Genomic DNA, 22,067 nt, shown 5'->3' with positions numbered 1-22,067 from the left:
TGAATACTTTGCATTTTGACGTTTGAGTTCATTAGCTCACAGTCACTATCCATTTACAAATACAGAGTTTTCTTTTGTTTTTAACTTCAGGTGTGCATAATGTAAAGCTAATTTTGTCCTAATTTCTAACTTATCGTTTACATAATAATTGTAGATTTTGTTGTGCACCCATTAAGTTCCAAAAACAAAACTGACACTTTAAAATGAGGTAACATTTGTTAAAGGTCCAGTGTATGAAATTTAACAGCATATAGTGGTGAGGTTGAGAATTGCAACCAACGACTCACTCCACCCCTCCCCTTTGAAGCACTACGGTGGCTGACACAGGACAAAGATGTCGTCATGATTTCGTCATATTTACGGAAAGCTCTGTAGAGCAGTTTGTCCGTTTAGGGCTACTGTAGAAACAACATGCCGAATTCCATGTATAAGTGTGTGTAAATAGAAATAGCTCATTCTAAGATAACAAAAACAAAACGCTTCATTATGTAAGGTCTTTATACAGCTCTGAAGACATAGTTATGTTTATTATAGTGCATTTCTATCAGTAGATCCTGCAAAAAATTACACACATCCCAACCTTTAAGTAAGGGATAATGTATAGCCAGAATCAAATTGTATAGTCATAAAAACCATTACAATGATATAAAATGGTTCGTAACAATACATAACATAACCTAAGCCAAAGAGGATGCTACATGCCATCTCAAAACACCTTTAGCTATCGACTCCATGCAGGCCGTGCAATAAAGCCGACTAGAGTTTGGAAACAGCGGGCTAAGTGGACCATGAGCAACTCATACATCTCCATGTCAAACCCTTCGATGCCCGGCTACAGAAGCCCGTGGGGAGGATAGATATTTCCGTGTGACGTGCAGGAGATCGCTCATGTGTGCAGTCACCATGGCTTCTGCCGCGAATGGAGACAAGCCAAGTCAACAGTAAACATGTGGGTGAACTGGGAAATGTGGTGGAGTGACATCCCTGCCAGTTAGATGGGTTAGGGGTGGATTCACCACCTCTGACAAGAAAGGCAGTGCTTACTCAAAACAATATGGAGGAGAAAATAACACTGTTAAAATGAAATAAATATGAAATATGTTTAAGGCACTGAAAGAGAAACAGTTCTTAGTATTTCAGACATAATTGTATAAGTGTTATGAATATAATGGTAAAGATACATTCATATAACAATCCTGTAGGCAATTATTTCTCACAAAATCTTATTTGAAAAATATTTGTCTGTTTTAATATCATAAGTTTTATTTTCCTTATTTTCTTATAGCTCTGCTTCACTATACTGTAAATGCTTTGCAACAATGCCAAATGTTTAAATGCAATTGTTCTCCTCATTTGTCGCTTTGGATAAAAGCGTCTGCTAAATCATTAACTGCAAAATACTGAAAAATGCTATAGAAGTAAATCTGAATTGAAATAAAAAAGCTGTTTTATTCACCAGCCACCTGCAATCCGGTTCAAGCAGATGCTATACAGTAACTGCAGTGAAACACAGCTGCACAGCGACTATTTTCATCACTCTCAATCTTAATCTTTGCAGTACAAACACACCTCCTTTCAATGTGAATTAGTGATATAGATTAACATCACCATCGATCACAGCAACAGTTGTATTAACTGAAACAGGATAGATATTGCGTTCAGTATGATTCAAATGCCTCGATCACTCTGGTGGAATGATGCTGTGCGGTCTCAAAGCTGTATCACTTTCGTAACCGGTCTGCAAAATCGGCCTGGTGGAAAGAGATGAATTAATGAACATCACATCAAAATGAATTTAAAATGACAGTTTGAGTCTGACAACAAGCAATTTGCGCCTTTGTTTCTGGCACAATCATTACACCTGCTTGTTTACCGAATGTGTTTACTGAGGATCAAACAGGAGGTGATTATTTGGCTGAATCGTAACAAAAAAAGTGACAAAACATGACTGTCGCCCATTTACTACTTTATTTTTTAAGGCACAAACCTGATAAAAGACATTTTAATAAACAGCATTATCATTTATACACACAAAACATTATTATATTAATAATTCAAATATGAATATTGGCATTAATAATACAGCTGTCATAATGATGAAATCTGACTAATGATTAATTGTATAATACATTATTGTGATTAATAGGGCTGTCGAACGATTAATCACGATGAACTGCATCCAGAATAAAAGTTAAATGTCTATGTACTGTGCATATGTATTTTGTATTTATACAAATATATACACTTGCATACATTTAAGGAAAAATAAAAAATAGTCTATATGTAAACTTAATTTATGGTAAATATAAATAAATACATCTTAATATTTCATAAGTATATATACATGTCTGTGTCTGTTTTTGTGTTTATAAATACAAAATTTACAGTGAGCAGACGTATATTATGTACACACAAACTTTTATTCTGGATGCGATTTATCACGATTAATCGTTTGACAGTGTGTGATCATCATATAAATGGTATTTTTTTTTGCCTTTATTTAAAAAAAATAGTCACAAATTATTGTGAATAACATGCACAGGGCCCATGGGTTGGCTGGAAGGCGTCTTCTAGCGCGTCTGCATTTTTTAATTTTACATTACATTACATTATTTATCATTAAAAGCTAAAACACTCAACATTCATGTTCAGAACTATTTTTACAATCAATACAATGCTCAAAAATGGGGCCGCTTGTAATCCTTTGTAAATTGTTACCAGCTGTATAGGAATACTACACTTAACACCTTTAAACATTAAATTTATATGTCACGAACTCGGAGTGGAAGAACCCAGATGCAGGCAGGCGTGAAGGGGTTAACAAAACAAGACTTTAATATAAATACAAAGAAACAAAGAAAAAAATAGAACTAAGAGTGTATATATAAAAGGGTAAACACAACAACTTCCCTCAAGGGGGCAAAAACGAGAACTAAATAATAAACTAACTAACAGGCATAACACGGCAGAAACAACACGAGAAACTCACAGTGCAGCAAGACAGGGAATGTTGACCATATACAATACACCAGCACAGGACAAAGAAACATGAGGACATTTATAGGAGAAGACAAACGAGGGATAATGACACAGGGCAGGTGGGAAACATTAGACACGGCAGGGAGGCAATACACGAAACGAGAGGGGCGGGGCCAATGACTAGACACGAGAAAACACATGAGAAGTAAAAAAACAAACAACTCATGGCTTTCTCACATAAAACCTAAGGGCTCCGTCCCGATCCTGCCACACGACTAGAAATACAGAACCAGGAAGGCAGGACCGTGACATTATATAAAAAATATATCTGTAAGTTCTGAAAATAACCAAAACCCAAACTACAAAGTCACTATTACAGAAGAGAGTGTGAAGTCCCGAGCACCCAAACTAAAATATGAGATGAGATACTGGACCCAGAAAGCAGGCCTCTCATCATGTCAGAAGTTCTTCACAAGCCACTGAGAACGGCGGCACATTTCCAGAGTCGTGTGAGAGAGAGACAGCGGCATCCCAGTGGCTTGTGGTAAAACAGACGGAGTGTGGTCCAATGATTAATGACATTTAGATGATTATTCAGCGGCAGAGATGTCCCACGCCCTCAACACACTCCAGATGCCTAAGCAGAGATGAGGTACAGATGATTTAACCCATGTTCTCCGTGACTTTGGAGAATATGATGGATGGCTTGGAAGATGTTCGGGGAGGGAGAACAGCATAAATCATACTTTGGCGATGGTTTGATTCTGTTCATTTATTTTAGAAAGAGTTTCATTAGATAAAAAATGTATCTCTTTCTGTGTTTAAAGAAACAGTCCACCCCAAAATAAATCATTTATTCACTGTCATGCTGTTAACAATTTGCATGACTTTATTTTCTCTGTCTCAAGCAAAAGGGCACTGAGCTACACAAGGACATGAAATACATAAGTAGTCTGTACGACGCGTGTGCTATATTTCCGAGAGCACACATTTAAGTCATTATTAATTTTCCGAACGAGTCCCCGTTCATTTTCATTCACCAAAAAAGCAGCCAAATTATTATCATTCCATGTCAAATACACCACTTTTTGAAAACCACCTTTTCATTTTGTTAATGTTTTCTCTCAAGCAAAACAAACAAAGCGATGAAAGCCAAAATATTACAAGCTTTGGATCAATATTTACTCAATCCATTTTTTAACAGGAGGTTCAAAATGATAACGTTCACCCGAGATTTGACGCCAAATTACAGGGGGTGAAAAAGGACTTTAAAAAGATGTTATATTATTTTTACACGGAGATTGTTATGTCTATTAGTCAAATCTTTTGACGTGAGCAATCTTTGTTGCATTACATGCCAGTAGTGACCACACAAAAATGGGAAAAAGATATTTTGTCTTATTTTTTCCAAAGTTTGCATGCTTGTTACTCAAGAAGTATTAAAAGTATCTTAATATACCTTTAGACTCTTGTTCTCAGCAAAACCTTAATTTATAAGGCCCTGCACGATAGAATCCTAGAGATATGGACATCTCAATGCGACTCCATTTGCAAATCGTAGAATTGTACCTATTTTTCCGTGTCAAAATCCACATGTGGCTCACTTTGTTAATAGCTGATAATTATTGTATTTCAAGCTTTGTGAAATTCTTGTGGATTTGGATCATTTTAATAATGTGAAACATTAACATTAAACAACATATAATAAAAAATAATAATGTTAACTTGTAGTATACATGGGTAGTTGACAAATAAAGCGTATCATGTGTCCAAAACAAATAGTTAATAATTTCATATTATTAATATTTATATTTATACTGTAATTAAGCATATGAGATTTATCTAAAGATTTATTTAAAAACACAGTTTTTTCTAAATGTTTGCTATGTCACACCATAGTGTGACAAATCACATGTGCGGCTTATTTGTCAACTAGCCACATACTGGAAAAATGATTCCTTTAAATCATTCATGCACATACAACGCCACACCAAACTGCAACTAGCAGGTTCCATAACTAGAATACTATGTGTGCGGACACTATGTGTGTTTTGCTGATGTCTTATAGAGACGTGTGTATGTGTGTATGGAAGGGGGAGGCTGAGAAGCTCACAATTAAAGAGAAATCAACTCGCCATTGACCGCAGCCATGTTTTCAATGAACCAAAGTGCACGTGCACACACGGCGAAAATACGAACGAAAAATGATCATTACTTCCTATCACAATTCCCATGACCTTAATTCATTAAAGTATGGAAATAGCAGGCCAAGCGGGGAGTCTACATGAAGCTGAATTACAGCTGATTGGAGCGAGAAAAAACTGCACATGTGTGTGTTCCAGCACCTGAAGGTGTGTTGACCCTCAGAGGCTCATTAAAGCCTGGAAACTCCATCTTACACAAGCTCCTACGGCTCACACACGGCAGCTGGCGGCAACAACAGTGCACACGCAGGGCACGAGCGGGCTTTCAGAGATGGACACGGATAAACAACGAGGAAAGGGCTCTGTGTGAAACGGCGACCTGGAGATTGTAGGTGCTGGCCTTACATGTGCAGATTATAGACCTTTTCACCCAACAAATGCATCATGGGATTGAAAGGTGATGGAGAGATGAGGGATGTTTTTCGATGAACTGATATGGAAATATGATACGAAACAGCTGAGGGGAATATGTTGCCTGTCTATTGCCAATTGCCACATTTTTAAATATATTTGTTTTTACTTTGGAAAAATGTTATTTCTTTTTGCTACATTATAAAGCATCAAACATTTTACTCCACTAAATTTGATAAATATTTGTTGATTGATACATTTAAGTACATACAAAATCTAGTACTTAATGACTTCTATTTTTACTTAAAAACACTTGCTGTATTTCCAAAAGTTGAGTGGGACATATTGATGGGCAAACACAGCTTGCAAATCCAACAGACATTATACTGTATTTCGTGGACGAAACCATTGAAAACATGTTCACAATGAAGAAACTTTTTTCCAAACTAAGCCACTACAATCCTGGCACAGCTGTTTTCAGCTAATTTCTGGCAAAAACAGTGTTAAAGGCATTCCGCCGCTCTTGTGAATACAGATAAAAAATGGAGCGCTGCTGGATTTGTGAACGACAGATGTGGTATACATTTACCTGATTTTATTGCTATGTTGCACCTACAAGAATATCACTCCCCTAAAATGCCTCCCACTTTATATTAAGTGTGTCTAACACCACCGCAGTACTGGGAAAGTTTTGGCTTTCTAGCCTTTTTATTCTGCATAAATTTCACAAATAGGCTACTCCTAGAAGACCAAAACAGAATTCACTTTGTGTGAAGCTTAAGGCTTTTCTAACTTGGTGAACTGACATTTACAGTGGGCGTGAGCGAGCGCGCGCGCGAGAGAGAGAGAGAGGAAACAATATGCGACTACTCTCTTCTTTTCCCTTGGGTGACCTAGTCTGTAAATAAATATATGACAAATTTACATTCACCCGCAGAGATTACTGGTACCAAAGCACCAATATAATGTCCACACAAGCCAAATTACACTCGCTGCAGTACATATGTGCTTCCTTGACTTATTATGATTTTTTATGTATAACCATTATGTATTATTATCATTAACATTTATTCATTCGGTCCTGCATACAAACTCTCGCAGACACACAAACGGATCAAATCGCTTCAAGACATAAAGAGACATACACACTCTAATAGGTCACCACAGACACAAACGCAAACCCGAACTGCAGGCTCATTATGGAAAATTATGGGTCTTGTGGGATATAGATGCAGTCTAGTATGTGAGACTTCATGTGATCTGAAAGCATCATGCATGCAGATGGGCCAAAACAAGCAACGACTGTTCCACACCAGATGGTTATGTGGTCAGTTGTCTGCCCAACGTTCAGAAAGACGCAGCACACAGCCGTGGGGTTCACGGGAGACATGTCTGAGCGGGTCACATGCCGCGAGGATGACAACACCCTTTGAACACAGACTAAGAAAATGGGTTTTTGCTGCTTGGTCAATTTAGTTAATTTAAATGAGCTAATGTGACACAATTCTTGAAGAGTTTTGTCATAACGTAATTAAATGGCATGCGTTCAGTTTCTACTTGTAAAATGTATGTTTAATTAATCTCATTTGCGTCGGGTCTACATGAATAGTTTTTGCTGGCCGCTACCAGATGTACATGGTAAAATTAATACATTTACAATGAACAAGTTCGCACGAGACAAAAAACTTACCCTCAGACTCGTGCCAGAGGAAAATGCTATTGCTCAGATGTTGCCCTTTCATAGCTCAGGAGATTTTCGGTTGTGTGTCATTTAAGTATTACTTAGTCTCATAAAATTGCTGAGGAGAAATAAAAACAAACCAATGAGACAATTGTTAAAAACATGAAGAGTATGGAGGTGTAAAATGAATGTAGATTGTAGAGGTAAAATAATCTGGATTTGGGTAAATTTGATGAGAAATGTTTGAGTTCATATTGAGATCTTCCATAATATTGACTTTTGATTGCAGACTGGACAAATCTGAGTTCAGTTTGAGATCTCTCTTCAAACTCACAGAGACATTTGAGAGATTTCTGCCTCTTTTTCACAGGAGAAATATCTGAGACGCAGACGTTTCCATTTGCTCTCCATTAAATCTCATTGATGTCTAGGAGAAATAAATTCAGAAAACTCAATCGTGATTTCTATGAGTTCATTACGCATAACGTCTTTTACCGTATTCACACCCGATACAACATTGAGTCTGTGCATGTGTTGTGTGTGAAAATCAAGACGTCTTCCTCCTTTGTAGCAGAAAACATGTGACAAACACGTCTGCCCGCAATATGGGAAACATCACCGCTCAATAAATTACCATCCAGCTGCCACAGCAAAGCGGGTAACCGAGTCTTCACCTCTGTGATTGCTTAGACACGTCTTTGTTATCCCAGAAACATCAAGAGCAGCAAACTCTCTCAAAGCAACTCTGACACCACACATATACCTTCAAAAGGAATATTTAATCAGACCTGCCATTTGCCTTCCACAATTCCTTCCCTCTGCAAATTTCCCTCATCTTTCAACCCTCCCGAATCACTCCCACTCAATGAGGCTGGGACTGAATTAGTCTGAAATGGGCGTATAGTGGAAAAACAGTATATACTTGCATGAATTGTAAATCACATTTGGATAAAAGCTTCCGCTGAACGTATAAATGTATATAACACAAAAAACAAATATGCTATAGTGTACCTTTATTTAGAAAGTTTAATATCAAAAACGTTATTCAAACATAGGTGGCGTTAGAGTAGTTCGCCAAAAAGATGAAATTAAATCAATTCTGTCCTCATTTATTCATCCTCATGTGGTTTAAAACCTCACAACTCTTTCTTCTCTAGAAAACTTATTTCGAGAAATGTCCATACATTTTGTGTCAATGCAATGGAAGTCAATGGGGTCCAGTGTTGTTTGGTTATCAACGTTCCTCAAAAAAGCTTCTTCTGTGTTTTGCAGAAGAAAGAAAATCATGACATGAGGGTTAGGAAATGATGATAAAATGTTAATCTTTGGGTAAACTATCCCTTTAAAGTTTTTCACATAATTATTTAGGTAAACAGTCAGTAAAGAACACAAACTCAAGTCCATGCTTCTTTTATCATTTTAACAAGAGATCTTGATTTGCACAAAAACTGACTTCGCCATATAATTCTTTCTTTTTCCAATTGAACTATTTCTTTCTCTCGCTCTTTAAATATTTATCTTGGCGCCCACGAGCAGGGTGTCAGAGGTTTCATCAAACACGCTGGATCAAATCAACACCCATTTTCCATTCAGGCCTGTTGAGAAACACTCTGGCTAGGAGAGAATTGGGGTCCTGGGGAGCCCGACGCAGTGGGAGTCCATTCTCAGACACGCTGCTTACACAAACGATCCCCTCAGCAAGCGCCGGCCCTTTAAGAGACCAACGCTTCGCACCACAGCCATCGTCCCCGGAGATGACAAACTGTAATCCCACTAAACAAATACGCTCAAGGAAGAGAGTGACAGAAGAGAGAAAACAGGGTGCAGGGATCTTGTTTGTTGTCTATGGCAAATCCCTCACCTTGCCATCTAACGGGGGGATCATTGTTATATAGAAAGATATACAAGAACAGTGACAGAGACATTTTTATCTAGTTGGCCATATTTCACGGTTTACGAGCCGCTCTGTCTGCTGGGGTTAAACCGGTTCACAAAATGTCAGACACCATGTCTATTATTTCATGACTTTATCCAATTTAAAGCAACATGGTGGGGTATTTTTAGTTTATATGGTTAGTTTAGGCAAACATTTATGTTTCTTAAATAGATTTTATGTTGTTCCAACAAGACGTTGACTTCATCTGTGGAAAGATAAATTTTTTTTGCTCTTTACCATATCGTCACTGTTGGGCGGAATCCTCGCATCTCCAAAACCATTATTTTTCAGGAAATTAAAAAAACGACATATTTTTTGAGTTATTAAACATTGTATCGTTAAAGTTGGTATTATACCTTATATTGCTATCATATACTGTTGTGTACCAACATTAACACAACATTTCCCCAAAACCATGTTTAATCGGAGATACAAGGTTTATGACTTGGGAGCAGGGAGATACGAGATTACGCTGTCATTGATAAGAATGGTACGGACAGACGTCGCTGCTGCCAGCAGTGTTCATCAAAGTCTGCGGTCGCGTTGAGCCTTTTGACAAGAGAGGAGGCTTTAAGAGCTAATGAAAGCTAATGATTATGGTTACATACATCTTCCTAAACTCTATTTTAAACGTTAGAGCTATGAGTGTGCAATACCAAAATAAAACGTTAAACAGGCTGTCTAATATAGGTGGAAATTAATCTGCACGCAAATAAAGTCGGCGGTCGCGTTGAGCCTCTTGACAAGAGAAAAGGCTTCAATAGTTAACCAAAGCTAACGACTGTGGTTACATACATCTTCCTAAACTCTATTTTAAAGGTTTAAGAACTATAAGTGATGTAATACAAAAAACGATGATCTGACTAGGCTGTCTAATAGGCGGAAATTAGCCGAATCTGCTCGCAAACTTACCTTCGTGGCTCACGGGCTTCCTTCTGCACCGAAGCATTACAGCTATCGATTTTTAACAAAACAGGCCTACTCAAATGTATCTAACCTAACTATTTTCACTCGTTATTGTCTAAAAAACTTTCAATTAGGAGACGTAAAGCCGAGAAGCTCCCGCGGAGTGAAGAAGAGGTGGAGTTACGAGACTTCTCAGACAGTTAAAGTGTCCAATGGAGTTAAGAGATTTGCTCTCAAGCTATTTTCAACACTTTAGATTGGTTAATAATTTGTAAAAATAACAGACCCACATGGGGACTGACCAATAGCATCGATTTGTTAAAAATATGAAATTGACCAAATTTGGACATAGGAGGTTTCCGCCCGACAGCGACGATATATTAAAAGCGCATGGAAATCAGGGGTTGTCAAGCTAAAATTATTTAAAAAAGTAAATAATGACAAATGTTTAATTGTATTTCTTCATTTTTAATGTCTTTCGGTGACATGAAATGAATTGAAATGTGTTTATTGTAAGACATTTACAATTGAATAGGACAAAATACTATAGAAAAATAACCATAAATCAAACTTCACCCATGGGTATTACATCAGCATTGAGTAACCATCACTTTTCAATTTAAGATTTACTTTTTATTCATAAAAAGCAAACTTCTAGATTTTGCCTCGGATTGTTGCCTTTCTTTCTGAGATTTTGCTGATTGTAAAGTCTCTTAAGCTTATTGATAACAATAAGAATACTTTTTCTAAATGTATCATAACATTTTTCTTAATTGAGATGGTTTTTTTTATTATTACTTTTATTATTTTCCTTAATTATTTTCCTTTCTTTATTATTATTATTATGATTTTATTTATAAAAAAATCCTTTGATTCTTGTTCTTCATATTATTGCAATGCAGTGCTGTTCACTTATGTGCTGAATTATTCATTGAAAAAACTTTAGATTTCTTTAAATGAAAGAATTTATGTTCAATTTATTCACAAATTCACTTTGAAATTTCACCAATAAATTTGTTCGCATCGGGTTTCATCCTTACCGTAAACAATACTGGTTTTTAATACTGACCGAATATAAATGTTTGCAATTTACTATTCTCCAGGCTGTTTATTGATTGATATGTATGAAAATATTCACATGTTTATTTTCTCGTGGCAAATCCATAATCTGCTGGCTACACTCGTACACATAAACGCTCTTATTTTCCACCCATTAGCTAAAGGTCAGCGAGGACTATCATACACGTTTTGAAGCATATTCTGTGCGAAGGACCTGGTTTTATTCCTGCTTCTAATGCAGAGATGTAAACAAGTGATCCACATTTGCACAACCCTACTCTTTCTGTTTTTGTGACACATTTTTCCAGTAAAGATGAACTTGTGAATTCCTACAAAACTTTTGCCATGTTGAGGTTGAAGCACTTCTCATTCATTTGCATGCACACTGCGTCTACAATTGTTTGAGCAAAAACTCGTCAAGCAATTTAGTGCCACTTTCCGTCGAGTGCCCAAAAAAACCTGCCAAGATGTCCTAAACCATAAATCCCTCAACGTATCCTTCTAATCCTCTGCAAGGACTGCAAGACCATTACTGGTGTGAAGAAGAACAACTGTTTATACTAAGATCTCCGTCACAGAGAATCACACATCACAAATGCTGCGTCATAACACTGAGCCATACCTACATGAATTATTCACAACCAGACGTAAAGACTATGACGTACCCAACTTCACCAAACAGCCAATGAAAGATGAGGACTGAGTCACAAAACGCCAATAAATGACTACAAACTCATGACATGTGCGGCATTTATTCTTCCAAATATTCGCCTACCCAAGTTTTATCTCAACAGAACATTAAGACATTCAAACGATGGGTAGATCATCTTCAAACCTTAATTAAAAGATTCAAAACATTTTCAAAAACTAGTGCCTGCACTACAGAAGCTGACAAAACTAGTTTACATCGTGCCGCATTTACATTTCTTACGTTATTGATGATAATGTTTACTGCATCACGTAATGCATTGATTTGGTTTAACAAACCGTTTTTGTGCTGAATAATAACACCGGTGCATCCAAGCGGGTGAAGTCTGTTTCTGTGGGATAGACAAGATCAGGTCAGACACAAATGCCTTCTAACTAGTGTTTCATCAAGGTTTTCTTTTCCAGCGAGCGCTTGTTTGAGTTTGTCGGTGGCAGAATTGACTCTGAGCAATGGACTGCAAAGATCCCGGTTTAAAAATAGAAAAAGAAAAGTGTTTAAGTGGGAAAGAAGTCGTTTGACACAACAGGGCTGGTTGTGCACTCTGTTCTTGCTCTTTCTAAGCTTCTGGGCTTGAAGAGACCTTATTGAAAATGTGTGATACACAACACTAATGGTTTGTCTGATTAAAATCAAGACCAATTTTCACCTTACTGGTATTTTTCAGCCGCAAACGGCTTTTCTGTAGATCATCTGGTATGTGATAGTTACACCAAAGTCATGGGAACCCAGGCAATTCACTTAGTAATATTTTATAGACCACTTTACTACATGTAAACACTTCTGGTTTCAGTTTATTTATTATTTTTAAAATCTTGCATACATAATTAAATCTTAAATATATGTTTTTAACATTTTGATACAGTTATAAATGTTCTGTTGGTTGTATTTTGTTCAACATTTGTGTAGTGTTAAAAAACTGAAACCGCGTTGTTTACATCTTCTGAAGTGGTCTATATACAGTATATGATATTTATATATCATTTCAAATGTACAACTACACTCACCTTCATGATATCAGAGATGTACACTCACCTAAAGGATTATTAGGAACACCTGTTCAATTTCTCATTAATGCAATTATCTAATCAACCAATCACATGGCAGTTGCTTCAATGCATTTAGGGGTGTGGTCCTGGTCAAGACAATCTCCTGAACTCCAAACTGAATGTCAGAATGGGAAAGAAAGGTGATTTAAGCAATTTTGAGCGTGGCATGGTTGTTGGTGCCAGACGGGCCGGTCTGAGTATTTCACAATCTGCTCAGTTACTGGGATTTTCACGCACAACCATTTCTAGGGTTTACAAAGAATGGTGTGAAAAGGGAAAAACATCCAGTATGCGGCAGTCCTGTGGGCGAAAATGCCTTGTTGATGCTAGAGGTCAGAGGAGAATGGGCCGACTGATTCAAGCTGATAGAAGAGCAACTTTGACTGAAATAACCACTCGTTACAACCGAGGTATGCAGCAAAGCATTTGTGAAGCCACAACACGCACAACCTTGAGGCAGATGGGCTACAACAGCAGAAGACCCCACCGGGTACCACTCATCTCCACTACAAATAGGAAAAAGAGGCTACAATTTGCACGAGCTCACCAAAATTGGACAGTTGAAGACTGGAAAAATGTTGCCTGGTCTGATGAGTCTCGATTTCTGTTGAGACATTCAAATGGTAGAGTCAGAATTTGGCGTAAACAGAATGAGAACATGGATCCATCATGCCTTGTTACCACTGTGCAGGCTGGTGGTGGTGGTGTAATGGTGTGGGGGATGTTTTCTTGGCACACTTTAGGCCCCTTAGTGCCAATTGGGCATCGTTTAAATGCCACGGCCTACCTGAGCATTGTTTCTGACCATGTCCATCCCTTTATGACCACCATGTACCCATCCTCTAATGGCTACTTCCAGCAGGATAATGCACCATGTCACAAAGCTCGAATCATTTCAAATTGGTTTCTTGAACATGACAATGAGTTCACTGTACTAGACTGGCCCCCACAGTCACCAGATCTCAACCCGATAGAACATCTTTGGGATGTGGTGGAACGGGAGCTTCGTGCCCTGGATGTGCATCCCACAAATCTCCATCAACTGCAAGATGCTATCCTATCAATATGGGCCAACATTTCTAAAGAATGCTTTCAGCACCTTGTTGAATCAATGCCACGTAGAATTAAGGCAGTTCTGAAGGCGAAAGGGGGTCAAACACCGTATTAGTATGGTGTTCCTAATAATCCTTTAGGTGAGTGTATATGCCTGACTTTCTTCAGTGGAACGCAACGTTTTTTTTGTCAAACTATAAAAACAGTACTCTATGTGCATGTTTAGAGTGCTTAATACATGCCTTCTGAAGCAAAAACAATATTTGTGTGTAACAAAACTTCATATTTTGAGCTAATTTTGCTAAATTGAAAGCCATAGCAGTACTTAATTCAAACATGGTGTTTGTCCTGCCAGTGTTGCCAAGTAAGCAACTCTTTCACTATTAGAGACTTTTCCGACCCATTTAGTGACTTATAAATCAGGACTGACAAGAGAAACAGAAAATATGTACATGAGAATGGCTTTATTGGGGCAATAAGCTGTATTAAAGATACAGAATGTTCAAAACGTCGAAGCAAAACGGGTCTGAAATTGCAACTCAAAAACTTTGTGATGTCACAGATATGTTAATTAGCGTGTGATATCATCCAGCGCCACTGTTCCACAAAATCCTAGTGGAAACACTGTTTGTGTTCACCCGAAGAATGAAAGTCAAACACTGTACAGTACATCTGGAATTGCATGAGGTTGAGTAAATTATGAGAGAATTTTTATTTTCAGGTGAACTATTCCTAAATAAAACCCCTGTTTTCACTTTCCTGCTCTGTTTTTCTTTGCATCATATACACAATCGTGTACATTTAACAGCCTGCAAATGACTGTATTGCACTGCAACGTATTGCTAATTGAAAATGACTAAAATGCTTTCAGATTCGGAGACTGTAACGTGCTCAACAGATCAAGCAAAACACATGAAAACATGAAAGGCAGGGATCATCCTCTACCTGTCGACTGTAATTGGATTACCTGTTTTGTATGTTGTTGTATCTCCATAACACCAGGCTGAGTATTTTTGTTTTTGCTTAAATATGAGAAATGTGCAGATTGTCAGGAATCTTTCCACCAAAGATGATTAGAGCGTCTCACACAACCACGTAAGAAATTTGTATTCTTCGCAAAATTGGCAGGCCCGCTCCTACCCACTGCAGAAAAGTCTTACTCGCATAAACCGCCAGGAAAAATCTCCTGCTTGGCAAACAGTAATTATTTGCTTGGATAATTTTTTTTGTTTTCTAGACAGTTTGAGTTTATTCATCTGTCTGAAAGCTGAAGGAGACTGCAGTGAGGTTGACTGGGTTTGACACCGGATCTCGCAGGGTGATGGAAGGTAAAAGCCGCCTCGAGGGAAGTTCACATCGTGCTACGGATTATACAGATAATCCCCTGGAATCATCCAAACGGAGGCCCATGTGATAAACGAACATCGACTGAGATACACTTAAGGACAACCTGGTCAATCTCATGGATCAGAGCGAGCGTGATCCGTTATTACAGTGACGACCGCACGGCCAAGTAGATATTTTCCTGCAGAGAATATCTTAAAATTCCTGGAGATAGGGATTATGGAATATGATATCGTGAACGTTGAAACAGTGAGACGTTACGCAGCGGTGAATGAGGTTAGGAAAGATAGAAAGGGGAATCACTTTTCTGTTTAAAAATATAAACTCAAGGCGGTCCTTCATTACAACCGTGGTCGCTGTGAGATTTAATCTGCATTTAATCTCCGCCGCATATGGTCCCCTCCATCAAGGTCAAGGACGTACTTAAACAGGCCTGTGATGATATTTATCAGTAAAGACCATTTATAAAATTGTGTCAAAGACGGACCAGGAGATATGCGTCACAAAACTGAATAACATCAGATAAATTCAATTTTTAGATCACCATGTTTGTTTGTGACTATTCAGTCATACAGCAGTCATGTCTTGACATCTGTAATACAACAACCTCATTAGGTGAGTGACTTGGAAACAATAAGGGTGTTATGATAGACATTTTTGTGTATTTCCGAATAGATGAGTCAGATTTATGTAAGAGGTGATACTCACAAAAAAACGGTTAAGTTTTGCATGTTATTTGTACTCTTTTAATTACACAAAAGTTGAAACCAGGATCCATTAAGCATGAGAGTAATATTGAGAATATAAAGTAGCAGATAATATTTAGAGCAAGATTTAGTCCCAATGCAATTTACTGGTAAAAAGCCAATAATTACCCATACCATAATAATCAATGAAAGTAAAGGCACCATTGGCTATTGATCATGAATTGGATTCCCCAGCGATCACAATAATTGACAACAGGATCAATAGACTAAATTAGCAGGCAGGTTAGAGAAATGGAAGGTAACTATTAATAATAAAACAAAATCACATAAGACAAAATAGCGGTTTTGTACTTTGTAAAGGGTAACAATCATTTATAGTTTTAAATGTATAAAACAAAAAAAGTGATTTCTGTACCATTCCTAAAATCATGGCCAGATAGTTTGTTGCATTAACCAGACACTGAGACATTTCTGATTCTTCAATCTGTTATTTATTTATTTATTATTAAGCATTAAGCGTTAAGCATTAAGCGTAATGGGTCCACCCATCTATGTCTACGAAAAACACAAGAGAAAGAATACCCCTGGAGTCCGTGAGAGCGGGGGCGCAAGATGACTCATCGGCGGATCACATGGCAACAGACCTCGGAATGGAAATGACAAAGAACCAGGAGATCAGCACAGCAGAAGTTGGAACAACAGGACAGAAACTACAGAGATGCATTTGCGGCTGGACAAAGGAAACATCAGAGAAAGGTCTTAAAATCCATCAGGGCAGGAGGAAGTGCCTGAGAGAACTTAGTGAGGGGCCTCGCATTGACCAATACTTCACAAGAGGTAGGGCAAATCAGTCGGGTGAAGCCCAGTGGCGGGACAAGCACCACAGCCCACAGGGTATCAGAACCCCAGACGAAGCCCAACCAGGCATAAATTTACCAGCAATCAGCAACCCGGAGACTACCCAGCCGCAGCAAGCAGTAGAAAGGAAAATGGATGGAAGACCTCAGATACTTTGGCCTCAATCCTGCAACAAAGAATGGGCAACCATTGACTCAGATCTTGTCCAGCTTTTAGCAGGCCAAAAAGGAGATGTCGAAAGAAAACTGGAGAAGATGGGGGAATCATCTACGCCTATGGGGTGGAGAGATTTGGAGTGAAAAGCAAGAACCCAAGGTCACAGAAGGAGAAGACGGGCCGACCTAAGTCCAGGAGACAAAAAGACAAAAAAATGCCATGTGTCACATTTCAAGCCTCGTGGAGGAATATAAATGCACCAAAACAAGGCTAGAGATGACGCTCAAAGAATCTTGTGATCCCTGTGTAAGAGATGCTGCTCCAACAGTAGCGACAGGAAGGAAATGGAACCCAACAACAGCAGTAGGAGATGCAAAGGCAGCCCTCAGACATAAGGACATCATGGGACAAGTTCAACATGGCAGAAGGGGACTTGGTTTGGCATCAACCAAACCCACGTGGTGAAAAGCGACACCAAAGGAACAAAGGAGGTTCAGCGTCAAGAGGAAGCAAGTAGATGACCCAGAGCGGCAGCACAGCAAGGCCGTTGGATGAGGTGTGAAGGCATTGAACGGCGCAAAATCACTTGGAGTGAGCTGTGGAGTATGGAAACAAACTAAGTTTTATAATAAGAGCTACATATGATGTGCTGCCCTCACCAACAAATCTGAATGTTTGGTGTGGTCAGGATCCAGCCTGACCACTGTATGTGCAGCTCCAGCAAACCTTAAACATATTCTTGTGGGTTGTAAGAAGAGCTTGACACAGGGGAGATACACACGGCGCCACAATCAAGTACTAAAGTGCTTGGCTGCAGAAGTAGAGACCGAGAGAGTGGCAGCAAATGCCATCCCCCAAAACGCCAAGGCTAACTCGCTAAAAAGGCAACCCTTTATTCGGGAGGGGCAGAAACCGCGGGCCAAGCCCTTAACCCCAGATTCAGGTCTGCTGAGTATAGCCAGGGATTGGGAAATGCGAGTGGATTTAAACCACAGACTTACTTTCCCCTTGGAAATCGCAGCGACCAACCTGCGGCTGGACATGGTTCTGTGGTCCAGCTCCAGTAGGACAGTCCTCATAGTTGAGTTGACTGTACCTTGGGAAGAGGCCATTAACGAAGCATTTGAACGAAAGAATCTCTGGTATGCCCACTTGGCAGCGGAGGCTGAAGATCGGGGATGCATAGCGAAATTGTTCCCGGTGGAAGTGGGCTGCAGGGACTTTGTTTCCAATTCCACGACAAGGCTGCTTAAGAAAGTGGGGATCAGAGGACAGGCCCAACGGACGGTAGTCAAAGAACTTGCCACTGTTGCTGAGAGAAGCAGCCACTATGGTTGAAACGGAAGGATGCAATATGGGCCGCCAAGTGACCACGTAATAAAATGGTGTTGTGTTGTATTGTTATGCCATACTGGACCGGGGGCACTGAGCGCGCATTAATGGAGCCAGTGGGGCTATAACAGCCTTAGCCAACGGGTTGGCACGTATGGTTGCGTTGATTTGGTAATGTGTTGTAATGGTATGCCATACGGGACCGGGGGAACTGAGCGCGCATTAACGGTTTGGGTAGTCGTGGCCTAATGGTTAGAAAGCCAGACTCGTGACCAGAAGGTTGCCGTTCGATTCTCAGGGCCGGCGGGTAACGACTGAGGTGCCTTTGAGCTGCAGTGATAGCTGCCCACTGCTTCTGGTGTATATGTGTTCACGACTTGCAGTGCGTGAGTTCACTACTCACTGGACAGGTTAAATGCAGAGGTCACCATAGCTGACAAATAGGACACTCTCAGAGGACAGGTCCAGTGTAGGATAATCAAGAACTGGCCAGTGGTGCAGAAAGAAGAGGCAAATGGCTGTGGTTTAGGCAGATGGACACAGCATGGGCTGCCAGATGACCTTGTAACAATGTGACACACACCCAGGTCTGATCAACCTGCGGTGGGCCTCCCTTGGCTGAGCGTATCTTGTGATAAAGGGCCGAAACACCCAATGAGGCTGAGGTGCACAACTGACGATGTGTCGCATTGATGGGAACCATATAAAGGGCATTATCAGTAGCACCTCACCAAAAGGCATCTGTCACCCAGGATAATGGATGTGATGAAAGTGGGACACACAACTCATGAGATGTCTCTCTGATAATGACAAGGAAAGTATGCTATGTATTTCTATAATCATTTATCCCCCAAACACAGAGGATGCCTCCCCGACGAACCCAGTGAAACCCCAGACCTCCTTTCCTCTATTCATATTCTTGACTGCTTCCTCCTGTCATGCATAAGGCATGGGAAATGTCCTATTGGGCAATTCAACTGTGCTGAAATAGTGGGATTATAACACCTAGTCCTATTAAGCGAAAAATTATGTTATCTTGATAATGATAAAAACTTACTGCATGACATACAGAGGCTGTTTAAGCACATTAGTTAGAGGGATGTAACAATACATTGTTATAATTCGATGCATACATTTCTAACGATACGATGCATCAATACCACACATAAAATGTGACCCTGGATCACAAAACCAGTCTTAAGTAGCACGGGAACATTTTTAGTAAAAGACAAAAAACATTGTGTGGGTCAAAATTATCGATTTTTCTTTTATGCCAAAAATCATTAGGATATTAAGTAAAGATCATGTTCCATGAAGATATTTTGTAAATTTCCTACGTTAAATATATAAAAACTTTATTTTTGTGAGTGGATGGTCTGCCACAGTGCCCCTGATTAACAACTTCAAAGGCAATTTTCTCAATATTTAGATTTTTTTGCGCTCTCAGATTCCAGAGTTTTAAATGGTTGTATCTCAGCCAGATATTGTCCTATTCTAACAACTCACATATCTATAGAAAGCTTTTTTATTCATCTTTCAGATTATGTAAAAATCTCAATTTCGAAAAATTGACCCATAAGACTGGTTTTGTTGTCCAGGGTCACAAATATCGATATGGGGTACTTTTATTTTGACATACTCCACGTCCTCATTATTCACGTAACGTAAAGTCTATTATTTTTGTTAGTTTGCTGTCGTAAATGTCCCTTTGGGACAGAGAGTGTGCGATCTCGAAATATTGAATCGTAATCGTATTGCAGAAATGCTGGAGGCGTAGGCGAACATCGTACCGTTGGCGGAGAAAATCGATGTCGTATCGTATCGTGATGATCTTTCATATTTACACGCCGAATTAGTTAGGAACAGTTTTAAAGTTTCCAGAGGCTTTGAGCATTACACTTCAGACAGTCGTACTGTTGTATCATGATGTATCAGTTCTATTTGAATGATTTATGACACACAGTCTACCAAGGTAAGAAGGTGGACTGTTGTGCTTTGAAAAGAGTGAGATTCAATTTAACAGTGTGATCAGCACCTGTAGAGCAGACTGAGAGAGTGGCATTGATCACTTGCTAAACAGGAAGGTTTTCTGTTGTCCTACTATACATTCACACTTCAGTTAACAGTCTTTAAAGAGCGACACATCTCCATTATCTGTTTTTACGCCTGTTCAGTTTGAATCATGGACCACAAATGATGCTTTGTCGCAGTGCTTGAAGAGGGAAAATGTACTCTCTTGTGCACGTTGCCATCTACGCAAAGTATTACCACATTTGAAATTTCTAGAACAAAAAAACAGTATCTGGACATTGCTGGTACAACATATTTATTTACTAAGGAACCACTTGCCAAACAAGTTATTTAATAATTACAAAAAAATGTTTTTGTTATGTTTGCCTTCTCACATCTCACTACACAGTCACAGTCATTTAGTTTTATTGGCTGAATTACTGCTTGGCCTCTGTAATTTGATTGGCTGGAATTCCGTAAACCCTGTTTGATTTGGTCAATTTGTTAAAATTGGGTTGCTCTGCGCCAAAGACCCCAGATGCAAAGCCTGCAATCTTTAGACAAAAAAACGTCTCTAGCGAATCAACCATATAATGACATTATCAACCATATAATGACATTATCATGTGGGAGTGGGAAAGTACCGGCAACATGTGAGAAGTGCAGGTACGCAAGAAAAGTGAAGGTACGCTAAAGATTAAAATAGAGAACTGCTGGTACTGTGTACCGGCGCGTACCGGCCCACTTCAAGCACTGCTTTGTTGAATAACACAAAAATGCAACTACAACACGTAGAAAAACGTAACCATTGCGAAAAAAAATTCATACTCTAAGGTTTGGAGTAACCAGGAAAGTTCTGAATTGTTTACATTTTTTGCTTTACAATTACAAGCACTTAATTTTATAAATTAAAACACATAACATTACTATTGGGGGCATAAGTTCACATAAGCCTTGAACCTGACATGATAATCATTTAAGAAAAAGGAAATATAAAGAATTATAAAACGTGCAGTTTTTTTTATTTACAATAACTGAATTTATCAAAATAACCCAGTTCTGCATATTTCACCCCTTTCCAACAAAATAGACTCATACATGACTATTACAAAATATAAATATTCACTGTTGCTCAAGAAGTCAATGGTACACCATTATGCAATAAAAATAAACGAAATGAATAAAAGATTTAATAAAATGAAACAAAGTAAAAAATAACGACAGATGCTGACAGAACATCAACTGTACAGACCAGTTTTGTCTTTGTAACTTTACATTATCTCTAGCTAGTCCCATCAACGGCCACACATTGAAATGTTAGAGTACCGCCAATTTGTCTCTGACTAATTTTGTTCTATTGATCCGGCTTCCATTTGGCTCCCTAAAGTTCCTCACTGACTGACAATTGGGCTTGTTGTGCTCTCATAAGTGTGCCGTGTCACTCATGTCACAGCTTTCATAACTACCGGTGAAATTGCCACGAAACAGCTTGTTTGTTTAGTCAGCTATGCTTTCAGACTTCAGCCTGGTCTATCTACGATGGTGTTCCTAGACGTGTTGACCTTTTCAAATGCTTGTTTGTTTGCTCGACAATCTCGTTGAGCCGCTGCTAGCCGGATGCTTAAGGATCTGAGCTGGTGATGGAAAAAAGTTCTGCCAATCTGTCCACCAAGTATGGACTCTGTCTCTGTGTCCAAAGATTTTCCTACATGATTTCAGCATGCGCTAAATACTTT

This window comes from Triplophysa rosa, linkage group LG2 (genome assembly GCF_024868665.1).
Source record: "Triplophysa rosa linkage group LG2, Trosa_1v2, whole genome shotgun sequence".
NCBI lineage: Eukaryota > Metazoa > Chordata > Actinopteri > Cypriniformes > Nemacheilidae > Triplophysa > Triplophysa rosa.
Note: the sequence above shows the minus strand (reverse complement) of the source record.